Source organism: Microtus pennsylvanicus, chromosome 12 (assembly GCF_037038515.1).
Source record: "Microtus pennsylvanicus isolate mMicPen1 chromosome 12, mMicPen1.hap1, whole genome shotgun sequence".
Lineage (NCBI taxonomy): Eukaryota > Metazoa > Chordata > Mammalia > Rodentia > Cricetidae > Microtus > Microtus pennsylvanicus.
The window spans coordinates 87,158,882-87,172,237 of NC_134590.1; positions in this window are offsets into that span (position 1 = coordinate 87,158,882).

A 13,356-nucleotide genomic window follows, 5' to 3' on the forward strand; every position below is an offset into this window, starting at 1 on the left:
TCAATTGCTGACACTATATCTTAGTCTACTTTTGAGGGCCCCTCGTGTAAAATGGATCTACACTCTGTGTACTAGGTGGAGATGGCCCGAGGCAATGTGCTCTTTTGTATCTGTGAGGGATGAGGCAGTAGTTCCTTGATAATATCAATGAAAGAATGAGATGTATTTGGTCAGGAAGACAATTGAGATATTGAGGGGTGGGTATGTTTGGAAAATAAATGTGATATTTTTTACTAGTACCACATGAAGAGAACCCAGGATGGAGGCAGAGTTTGTAAGCTCTTATGTGTTAAGAGGAGGAACATGTTATATGGGAGGAGAAGATTGTGGGAGATGACCAAAAGTTAGGTTTTTGGATTTGTAAATGAGGAGCTCAACATTGCTGAAGCACATATTCAGAGTGCCCATCGCTGGGTTCTAAGGCCTAATTTTTTTGGCAGGTATGCCACAATTTCAATAGAAGGTCCTAATTGGAGGTCTAGGCTCCCAAGGACATACCAATCATTTTCTATTACATAGAGCGAGAAGGGGCAGGTTAGGTCTGAAAGATGTAGTTCTGGGGCCTGGAGCAGGACTTGTGGGAGCTTCTGAAAGGGCTTAGTAATGGGAGTGAAAAGGGTTCATGGGAGGGGCCAAGGGCTACTTCATATATAAGGTGTCAAGGAGAGAAAAAGAAGGGTATCTAAGACTGTAAGAAACCAGTTATTCCTGGGAATAATAAAATATCCTCTTTGGTAGAGGGTACTGAGAGGGACAGAATTAGATTTTTTCCTACCCAAGGTAATGACTTTGTGGGTTGGAGTAGTGGTTAGTTTCAACTAGGTAACCTAAGAGTAGACAGTTGGACCTTAGATGTTGAGACTCTAAGGCCTCGACTGGACAAGTAATTTAGAAGAGGAGAGGTGTCTGCCTGGTTAATTGTAGAGACAGATTTCAGAGGTAAGAGGTGATTTACATACTGTATAAGTTTAGATGTGGGGAGAGAAAAAGAGAGTAGACCAGAGGCCAGAGCCTGGCCAAATTGGAGTGGGTTGTCCCAAACTCCCAAAATGAGACAGGCCAGGTACAGAGAAAAATGTTTTTGACTATATGTTGAGGGGGATAGAGAAGAAGGCATCATTGAAGTCCAGGACTGAGATATGGGAGGTCCCTGGGAGAATAGTGTAAAGGAGGGTACAAGGGTTAGCGAAGACAGGGTAGAGCAAGACCACTGCAGAGCTGATAATCCAGAGAGCTTGAACAGGCAGTAGGTTCCATTGCACTGTTAACTGCAAGTTCAGGCTATTAAAGGGAGAAGATATGGTGTTAAGTTGTTTTTTTTCTTATGAGGTCAGAGATGATAGGTATAAATCCTTTGAGACTGTGTAACAAGAGTGGATACTTGACTTGAGTAATATATAAATAGAGACTGCATTTTCATTTTCTGGCTGTCCAGACCCAAATAATCATGCAGGAACTATATTAACTACAAGATTGTTTGGCCCATGCCTCAGGCATATTTCTAGTTAGCTCTTACATCTTAAATTAACCCATTTTTATTAAGCTATGCATCACCACAAGGCTGTGAATTACTGGTGATGTTCTGACATCTTTCTCCTTTGGTGACTACATGGCATTTCTTTGACTCTACCTATTCTATTTGTTTGGATTTCTCACCCGCCTTTACTCTGCTAAGCCATTGGCCAAAATAGCTTTTTTCATCAACCAATAAAAGCAACACATATACCGAATGACATACCACATCAGTAATGTACTGAGAGGGTTCTATAATTGGATGATGATGAGGGAATGGTGTTTAGCAATAGAAGGGTTTTGGGTTTCCACACTTGGGGATCCCCCTGAGAGGTTGACAAAGCAATGACTTATTAGAACCAGTAGGTCGGGGGTCTAGGAGGAGGAAGAGAGGGACTTTTGGTGAACTTGGTGTCAGGCAAATGGAGGAAGCAAAGGAAATAGAGGCCCCTACATTGACTGAAAGATCCTTTCCAAGTATGAGGATGAGAACAGGTTGGTACCACTAGGGGAAAAAAAGAGTGAGAGGAACATCCATGAAAATGCAGTTGAATGGTAGGGTCAGACAACATAGTAAGACTTCTGCCTACCCAATAATAGGGAAATGAGTAGAGGTGGATCCACAAAACTATATCAGGACTGAGTGATAAGTGGCTATGGTGTCCAGAAGGAAGGAGTAGATGGCCCTGTGTTGATCACAATTGCTCCTGGCAGCAGTGACATATACCTGAGATAATATTGAGCACCAAAGTCACTCCACTTGGAGTTTGTTTTCTTCTTGGCACATTTGGCCTTTGGGCAAGGAACTGCCCTTGCCTCAACCACTGACAAAGTGCATAGTGTCTGGACTGGACAAATAGGATATAAGAAAAAAGACTGCCAAACTTTGCCAAGACAGGGTAAAAAGGTTCTCAATTTTTTTTTCCTGCCTCTGAAAATGGTCTGTCAATTACTCTAGGCCTTAACCAAAGTTGGTTGCTTCAACATTGCAAATGAGACTTCAGCTGATTGCTCAGGTAGCCAGTTGTCTCTGTCATATACTACACATTTTGGAAACTTCTTGATTGCACTTCCTCCCTACTCAAGTACCATTATCTCCTTTCTCAGGCCTTCAGCGAGGTTGAAGATTAGATAGTCATAGTTACCTTCCTCTTATGATCTAGCCAAGCCATTTTCAATGTAAGACTTAGTCTTGTTAGGGAAGAATGTTTACTAAGACATTTAATACATGTTCCTTGCTTAATACTGTTTATGTTGGTTGTAATTCTAGTTTTATACTTGATATGAGTTCCTAGTGTATATAGTTTTGTATTGGGTTTGAAACTCTCTTATTTATACAAAAGGGGGAGTTGATGGGGAGCCTCCTTCAGCCAATGACCTTTAAGAGTCTGGACCAGGTTGGGGAATGATTTTTTGGGTACCCAGAGAAAACTGATGACCCACCCAGCTCTTGCTCTCTCTTGAAGTTGGACCCCTGTTCCTATTCCATGAGTTTTTCCCTTACAATAAAGAATAATCTTGGAATTATTTGGAGTTATCTTGGAATTATTTGATTCACATTCTTCTCCCACCTCTGTGTACATGTTTAGCTTCAGCCCTGATACTATAATGGCTTCCTGGGGCTCCCTCTCAGGGATGACAGTGGTTGAGCCAAGGGAGCCTGTGCCCCCACTTCAGTAGTCCATGGCCAGGCCTAAAAGGTTGAGTGGGAGGTAATCTGGGTGTGATGTATCTATGCCACATGGAACATGGAGGCAGTCAGCAGTCCAATATCACTTTTGATAGCACTTTGGACATGGCTAGGGTAGCCTATAGAAAATACGGGAGGCCTAGGACCAGTGACCTTCCTGACCAAATTTGAAGCAGAGACCTAGTGGTCCTCAGGACTTAAGAGACATGGGAGCCTGGGCAGCTACTAAAGCTGGTTGAATGGCCTTGGCCAATATTTAGTACTTCTGTTTAAGGACTTTTCATCTCTCCCATGGCCTTAAAGGCCAGGGCTAAGAATTCTGCCTGTGGGGCTAGGGGTTCTCTCTCCAGATGCTTACACTTGACTCTAAGGTTGAAGAAACTCTGAGAATAGAAATAGGTCATGAAGAGTTGTTCACCCTCTGGGTTTTCAGGGTCTAGATTGGTATACTGCAGGAGGCCTTTGTGAGGTCTACTAGAAAATGAGACAGGTTTTCACGTTTGTCCTGGATGACCTCTTGGAGTTTCTCAGAGTTTATTGGTATAAACTCAGCTTTATGGAATCCAGCCAGGAGGCAAGTTGTAAACTTATCTCTAGCTAGAATGTCATTTGGGATATTATAGCCCCATTATGGATCCTGGTCTAGAACTGCCTCAGCTCTGGCTGTGTTATCTGGTGGATTTTGTCTGCATATGCTCTAGCCTGTCCCCAAACTTTCCTGTGCTCTTTGGAAAACAGGTTTTTAGAATCATATATATGTGGTAGAAGATGAGACTATAGGATTGGGTAATAAATTAGAGTTCTGTAATGAAAGTAGAGGGATTGGAGGTATAAGATCCCAGGTTTTTTCGATTTAAGAGACTTCATTTAATGAAAAGGGAACATGTACGTTGACCAGGCTGTCCACCCCAGCAACCTCCTGCAAAGAGAGAACAAAGGCTGGATGAGACCTAGTGGGGAGAGATTCAAGGGTCCCACGGAGGAGGAGAAGTAAGTAGTGGGGGGACTGAAGGATGCTGGTGGGGTGAAGTGGGTGCCAGAGTGAAATTATTCGTGCAGCCTGTTTCTAAAGAGGGAAAAAAGCAGACCAAAGGTGCCAGAGGAGGAGAAGGAACTGTGTTTTGTGACCATTAACAATGCCCCAAGGTTCAACTTCTTAACAGGGTCAAGAGTAGTGGAGTTTTCCTCTGGTTCAACTTTATAGCTAGCAGGAGCTGAGTGGAAAGGAACATGAAGAATATATGGAAGGCATGGAGCAAAAGGGACTTCCTTCCATTTACCTGACCACTGACAGAAGTTGTAAAGGTCTCATATAATATTGGGATCTAAGGTGCCAGTAGGCAGCCCTTTCAGTAGGTTACGGGGTACTGGGACCTGATTTGACTGTAAAGGCAGAAGTTTAGAAGCTCTTAAGTTAGGTGCTAGGTGTAGAGGTCTGACATTCTCCAAAAACATCCCGGAGGGGAGCTTGCAGGTATGACCAAGGATGCAGTTCCCAAGGATGAGGTAGGTACGAGAAAACGGTCCAAAGCCTGAAAGTCTGAGGCATCCTGGGGACTCAGAGAGGGCCTGAATAAGTGGGAACAATCTGTCCAGTGAGTCATCACACAGTGGGCAGGGGCCAAGGGCTAAAAGCCCAAAGAGACACAGTCACCTGGTATCAGAACCTGTGAAAGAAGTCAGAGGGTGAACACCATATTCAAAAGACTAAACTCCACTCATGGGAAGAAGTAACCAGAGATGGGTGATGTCAAAAAGTGTCAATCATAACCTTAAAAGAACATGGCTGGGGGTTCCTTCACCTCCAAGAATACCAGAGGGGTATTCAACGGTCACTCCCCTGGATCCAAGAAAGAAATTATATCAACAAGGAGGGGGAATTTACCAATCCTTGGAGTTGGATGGAGTGCCCAGAGATTGGTTAGCCAGAAAGTGAGCCTGTTGCAGGGGAGCTGGGTACAGGGTCCCAGTGTACCTCAGACTGGTTGTGAGTAGGAAGAAAGCCCCCAGAAAAGCCCCCCAGAGTCATGACACCCGTGTAATGATTTAAGAACAGAAGATATTTTGGAAGACTGGAGTCAAAGAGTTTCACGAAGTCACACCACGCAACAGGGCTCACATGAGAGGTTTATTGTGGGAGAGGGGTGTGCAGATGTGGCCTCTGAAAGAGAGTGAACGGAAAAGAGAACAGGTTGAGAAAATGATTGGTTTTTTTTATTTTTAATAAGTGGGAATAGCACACGCGCATAGGGAGAATTATGACTAGTAGTGGGGGTAGAAACAGTGCAGCATCTTGGTGACTGATGATGACATATCCTGCTGTCACTTAGCCCCTGCCACATGCCAGTGGAGATGTCTGAATGCTAACAACATTCACCAGTATATTTCCTCTCACCGCTGTCTTTTCTCAATTCACTCTCAATAAAGCCTGTCCTACTACTACAGGCCCTGAGTTGTCATTGTTTTATGTAGTATAGCAGCAAGGAAGCCAACTGATTGATAGTTAATTTGATAGTAAATCCCATTTTATAGACCATTTTTTGAGTCGTTCTTGGAAACTGTTTGCTAATCAGATTCCTCTAGAAAATTATCTTCGTGTAAACAGTTTGTTAGGCTCTTAGTGTTAATGCTCCTGTTGAATTGCAAAAAGAGGGGAGGATGCAGGGGGAAGACTATGCAGGCAAGAAGGTTCCTAGAGATCCTGTCTTCATAGGATCCTTGATAGCATAGCAAGTAGTAGAGCTGAAATAGTCACTTAGAATTGAAGCATAGTGAGTGCTTGGGCCTTCACATGTTCAGTGCTTGAACGTTAACATTGTCAAGAAGACATGTTTGTATGGTACAGCTCTCTAAACCAAAACAACTCCTAGATAATCATTCAGCAGACAGGAAACATCCTCCAAGTTTCCTAATAACTGGCAATGGGGAAATTTTATGTCCCTGTACCATAAAAGGACTGAGGGACACCAAAGCCTGTGGATACAGCAGATAATGTCCTATGCTGAGTATTGCATACTTAGGAAATTTGAGAATCATAGGAAAGATAAAAGTGGCTCATGGAAGCTTACCAGATTTTCCTGCTATCAATATTTGCATGTTTTCTCCACCCCTTTTTCTTGGGTATTTAGATTTTCTGTGTATTTGAAATTTTATCCAAAACTCCATATAACATATTGCTGCATCACATAATACATTTGAAGTAATTTTTCATATTATTAAAATAATTTTATTCTCCTAAGTTTAGGGTCTTTAGATATTTTATCATTGATTGGAAAAGTGAAATAAAACAAGGGTATGACTTTTCCTAAAGTGTGGAGAATATTTTTATTGTAGATATAAGAGAGACAGAAGACAGAGGGAAGAGGCCTAGTTAAACATGGCTGGCATACTAAACCAGACCATGAGAGGAGAAGGGAAGGAAGAGCTAGAAAGGAGTTATCTACCGAGAGGGGCAACCTCAGCCAAAATGACTGACTTATATAGGGATCCAGCTTAGGTAAGAAAAAATGGAAGCCCAGCCCCTGGGAAGGAGATGTTTAGGGCAGGGGGCAGGATGAGAAGGGCTGAGCTACAGGCCCTGCATGAGGCTGAGAGAGCTGGCCAGCATCTGCTTTAATAGGCTAATAAGCATTTCAGTTATCCTTTTGTCCCTGGTTTCTGAAAGTAACACATGTGGAAATTTTCTCTACATTGTACTCTCTTTTGTTTTACATATAATGATAGTAATACAAATGTAATCTATAATCTAAACACACCTGAAAGACTTAGTTCCTTTTAGAGAACTGGTAAGTTGGTAAATTAACCTTTATCAAGGACATTCTATTTTAGTTTATACAATTCCAGAACCTAGTTATGAAAAGGGGAAATCACAGCCAGGAAGCTTATGATTTCAGGTGTCTATTTTTAGTTCTTCCACTTAAAGGCAGCAGTTAAATTCACTGATATAAGAATTTACATCAGTAAGTGTGTATCTCCAGCCTTTCCCCTCACCCTTTTCTCGTGAATACCCCATAACACTAGTAAATGTGGACTGTATTATTCCATAGTGACATCGTGTCTAATGTAAAACAATAATACAGTGGGTAGAAATACAGAATCAAAGATAAAGCCATTTCCTCTCCTTTCACATTGTATCACAGTTTGCATAATTTCAGGATTATGAACATTTGCAAAAACTGAAGGACATGCAACTCATTAGCTTTGCAGCAAAACAGATCGTGTCAGTCTTTTGCATAGCAACCAGCAGCCACGTGGAGAAGAACAAGCTGCAGCTATGGTCCAGGTGTTTGCTGATATTCACAGTGTCAACAGAACATCTGGAGGTTGGCTAAATCTACTACTCATCACAATGATGTATCTTTGTATAACCGAAATACAAAGAACTATGTGAATTCTAGGCTAGCAAATTTACAGTGCATAACTTTCTTGATTAGGGGCCTCCCATTGTCACAGCAGGGACACCCATAAAAGTAGGGCAGGCTGCATCTAATGTCAGGCTAAATAGTCTCTCATTCTATTGTAAATTAACCAAAGGAAGTCAGGGAGCACAACACTCTCAACTCAACTTGGTGAGTGGTTTATGCTTCATCTTAAGTGTTTTTTTTTTATTTGTTTGTTTGTTTTGTTGTTGTTATTTTCTTTCATGCCATGGTCTTTGAATAAAGAAAAAAAAACACTGTAATTAGTAGTGAGATCCATGTTTCCTTCCCTGGTATATGAGAACAAGACTGGATCTGCTGCAGCTGTGAAGCCAAGGAGTTGAAAGCTCCAAACCTTAAAGTGAAATTTAAGTCAACACATTCAGACTCTAGATGATGTAAGCATTTAGTGACTCCATTTGCCCCAACACCCAGGCACAGAGAGTGGAAAAACCTGGGCTTTTTCTAATTTGGTTTGATGTGGTCTGATTTGGTTTATTACATCAGCAGAAAGGTCTATTGGGACACAAAATCTTTTCATCTGGAGGTTCCACCGAGGGAGCTGTTTTTCCCACCAACCCAGGGCCAAATGTTGGGAAAACACACTTCTCCCCTGTACCTACTCTCCAACAGGCTAAGATCGGCTTCTTCTGGGTAAGTTCGGATTTCCAAGTCATTTTGTTTAGAGGCCCTGTGCCTCATATGATTTTTTGGTTGTCTTGTTGAAGACATGGCCAAGGAGCCCAACCTAACCAAAACAAGGTCCTCCCTTGTCTTTCTATGGTTCCTTTAATACCTCTCTGTTTTTTTCGACCCAAAGACTACCACAGTGAATGCAGAGTGCTAGGCTTTGAGTACTGGCATGTACTTGACAAAGGCACACTTGTAATTCAAGGCCTAATCTCCAAATGCTTTTGGGCTGCCTTTTACAAAATCTTTTTAAATTGGGACTATCTGAAACTGTACATGCCTTAATGCCTAAAAAATTTTGCTGGCATGGAAACAAATAAACCCCCCATATATGTGCCCATTGTTTCTGGATGCTGTGCTCTACTCTTCCCCAACCTTCCTCCCCACTGCATGTAATCTGGTCACACTGGGATTTTCTCTAGAGCAGATCCATTCCCCCTGTCCTTCCACTCTGAAACTGCATAGGTGTTCTGTCCTTATGTTTTCTGTTCTTCCTTACAGCATCTACTGATCTGGCATTTGATGGGGATTACCTATGTACTTGCCTGGATTCAGAAGCCTCCTCCAAAATTTTTAAGCTGACACAGGTTCCTAAAAAAAGCATACTTGTTTTTCTTGCCTGCCCAGTTCCCACAATTGTTCAGTTTCAAAGAAATCACAAAGAGGTCCCATTAGCTCAGGCTTCTTATTAATTCTTATAACTTATTTAGCCCATTATTCAGTATATGTTAGCCACATGGCTTAGTACCTTTTTCAGCGAGGCAGTCACATCTTGTTTCTTTTGTATTTGGGCCAGGACTCCATCCTCTTCCCAGAAGTCTCCTGTTCTCATTGACCTGCCTATACTTCCTGCCTGGCTACTGGCCAATCAGCATTTATTTAAAATGTAATAGACAGAATACAGACCATGGTCCCACACCATGTTATATGTCTCTGTATGTATTTGTGCTTGTTTTAAAATCTTTAAAACTTGCAACTCCACATTATAGCAGCTTTGGAAAAATGCAAACAAGTGGACAACTTCCATTTCTACCTCAGCGCGATCTTTGGTAAGAGTGCCCATGTGTGCTGGACCTACCAAGAAGACATTCCACCTCCAATATTCTTTGCCTTACTAAAATATTCCTTCTAATTTTCTTGTCTCTACTAGCACTGGTAAGCTATAACCAACTGGGTAAACTATATGTCTAAATTTAACTTATATGTCTAATTTGGATATACCTGACAGGTAATGGTACCTTGATTCTCAAGTGCCTTTCCAGATCCTAGAGTATGGTATTTAACAAAAGAGCTTCTTATGACATAGAGACATACCAGCTCTTGCAGCATCCTATAGCTCCTCCAGGAAGATACATGGTTTCAGAAGACATTCTGCCTGGAGGCTTGCCTTTGGATATGGCAAAGTCACCACCCACACAGAAAAAAAACTGCCTTCCACCTCATCAGCTTTCTGGACACTACACGGGAAGGTCAATCATCTCATCCTGCCAAGACAGGTAGACTGAACGTTACCCCCACAGGATAATCTGTCAGGCTTCCTGGGCCCATCAGCTAAAGGCAAAGAATGCTTTTAAGACTGGTATTCGCCAAAGACTCTAAAGAGACTTGGGATTGCTGGTGTAGCTAAAAAAGCTGCCTCACTTTTTCTCATTTATCTATCACTCTCAGATCTGTCCGATGGCATTTGATGACTTAGGGTACTGATAGCTCATTACTTCATTTGTTAACTTTCCTGATAAAAATACAGATAGGTGTGCCTCTTTCCCAGACTTCATAGTCCAGGATTAACAGGTTTCAGGTGTTTCTTCAGAGGTTTAGAGTTTTCAATTTCATTTATCTGGTATGGTATAAACTAAGTCTCCAGGGCCTATTTTAACCCCACCCATTTTCAAGCATATTTTACAGGTCAGTTCTGCTCTCTAGGCCAAGACTAATTCATTTGTAGAGGGCTCTATAGATAATGCCAACGCCTGCACCAGCTTCTGGGACTTCACCATTTGTACCCACATCCCAGGCTCAAATGTAAACCTACACAACTAAAATCTGAATGTAAAGAGCATTTCTGTTCTCATCTTATTCATTCATCCTTGCCTTTCCTGTACAACCAGGAGAGTTCTCTGTCCCATTCTTTCTGACAGTTAATTCTAGCCCCATTAACAGAGCCAGTAATAACAATCTATTTTTTTTCTCCTAGCAACCTGCCTTCTCATCTCTCTCAAGGAACAGATGCCTGTGGTCTCTCAGATGGCAGTTAACCTGCTTCTTCAGCCACACCTCCTGCTTTCCCCTCTCCCACATTGTCCCATGCCTGCAGGAAGCAGCCAGACTTGAATGAGCAGCCAATATGTCTGAGATTTAGCCCCTGACATTCATGTACCCAAAGAGTCTGCAATGTTTGGGTTAGGGTTTCGCCCCAGTCCCTGGCATCCATATATTCAAAGCGTCTGCAATGTATGGGTGGAAGCGCCATCCCAAGCCCCCCCCCCCACTTATTGAGAGTTGCCTCAGTCCAGACTCCATCTCCAAGTCCACCAAATGATGACCCTCCCCAGAAATGCTCAAGACTACTCTGCCAAAGAACAAACACATGGTTTTCTGGTCTTCTTTCTCTATCTCATCTCTGGGGGACTGGAAGGCCACCTAAGAGCAATTATATCCATTAAATTTGGGCTTTTTCTAATTCAGTTTAATTTGGTTTGATTTGGATTTTTGTGTCAGTGGAGAGGTTTATTGGGGTGTAGAAAATTTCAATATCTTAGTTTATGGTTAATCACAAATTTATCAGGATTTTTCCTCCTTGAGTCTTATCAATTCTAGACATGATGTAATGTGAGAAGCTAAACTTAGGATTTAAGTATAAGCTTTAGAGAGTTATAAAGTCAAAACTATAGGTTAAGAGAGCTATAAAGTCAAAATGCCTCTAATTTTGGTAAACTCCAGTTGCCCAAGGACAGATAACTTCCTGGAATGCATGGGGGCTATTGTTCATATAAAATAACAAACCATGTGGTTTTGGTTCTGTAAACAAGGTTGGTTGTCCCAACTGCACAGGAGGTAAGAAGGCAGAAAGGATGTCACTATGTTTGCTTGCTTCCATCGGGGGAAGGTAGGAAGTACATAGCCTTGCGGGTTTTTACTTTATAAGCACCCGACTAGCACAATTCATGGCCATTATCTGGGAATCCTAGGTGTGGACCTGGCCAGCATCCATTATCCTGGCCAGTATTTAATAAAGTTTGCCTCAAATTTGGCTCAAAAACTGTAGTAGTGATCTTGTTCTCTCTTGGTGGGATTAACAATAAGTATGATACATAGCAAACATATGATAATAACTTTAAACTCAATATAACAGCATCTTCGGTTTTTGTTTCTCAGCCTGTGCTTGTATATCTGCTGGGAGACAAAGGATATGCAAAATATGCAGAAAAATAGCCCCTAATTATTGCTTTTTCATTATTTCTTATTCATGCCTCTAAAAATAAGCCTTTCCTCCCACATGTTCACTGAACTTTCCCTTGTTAAAGTCAGTGATAGCCTCTTTGTTGATAAATACTATAATTATTTGACCTCTTGGCAGCAGTCTATAATGCTAATAATCATCTTCCAAAAGCTTCCTTCCAGGTCTGGCTGGTGTTTCTTGATCACAGAGAAGACCTTCCCACCTCCATCCCTCTGCACACCCTCTTCATACTCTCACACTTAGCTAAAGTAGATTTCTCTCAAGTTTTAACAACCTTCAGACCTCTGTTACCTTCTTCTGTCCCTGCTATGTCTACCATTCCAATAGAGGCATGCATTTTATCTCATTCTCTGACTTAAAGTTCCCATCCCTGCTATCCTTTCTATAAGCAGATAGAGAAAAACGTGAATTTGAATCACATCTGCTGATTTGTTTACATGGGGCCTATTTTGTTTGTTGACTCTTCTAAATAACAAGGATAAAACAAATAACAGAAACAAGCAAACAAAAAAGACAGATACCTCAGATGGAATTGCTTGTCTCTTGTGAATATAAAAGCAGCTCCTGCCTCAGGAGATCCACTCCTCCCTGAGCCCACCCTTAGTTGATAAATGTGCACTGGGAGAGAATGACAATTTGTGATTTCTATGTAGGGTATTGCCAGGTGGTTAGCATGCAGGAAGAAGCCAGGTGCTTTACTTGCAAAGCTATAGAGAAAAAAATTATGAGTGATGAGCTGGAAACTGATATTTAATCTTTAGTGTTGGTGGTACAGAGACGTAGATGAGGATTGTTTTAGCATACGGAATTAAATAGCTGTCAAGACATTCTGCAGCTTTAGTGTAGGAAAAGAAAATTCACTTCCAGCAGTTTTCTGGGCTCAGAGTAGTTATTGGCTCCATTATTTTTAGTGGAAGAGTTTCTATCAACAGAGTTGATGTATTTGTGGTTCTTAATTTGAATATGTGGGGCTATTTTTTTCCTGGTATGAGGAAGGATGTTACTATCTGTTATGTGAAGGTGGGAGCAATGCCGAGGATTATAATTATGAGCTCAAGCTGTGGCTGGAGGCAAAGAGAATATTCCCATGAAAACGAATGGGACAAACCATACAGGGTTGTTTTTTTTAATTTCTCATTTTCAAACAGGTGAACTTGAGAATTCACAGGTGCGTTTCTCATTTTCTTACATCTCTGATTGATACCATATGCTCTCTGACATGTTCTACTTCACGGCATACCTTAGAAACGTGTTAGCATTTCAGTAAGCAGCCTTTTGTCCGTACAGCATAATGTCTACTAGTACATCAATGTCTTTCCCAACTTTAGAACATGGCACACTCGTTTTTCTTTGGGTTTGATGGCTCAGAAGTAAATCAGAAATAGGAGATGAAATTAGAGGTATTATTTTACAATGGCAGAATATTTACTTAGATCTTTTTCTTCAGAAAAATATTTATTCAATTTTAGCCATTCTGACCTCTCTCTCTCTCTCTGAGAAAGTAGAAAGCATTTGAATGTGCAAAAACTGTGAAAAAGTTTTAGACATTTTTTTTTTCTCAATCTTTGTGTCAAAAGGTTGCCATA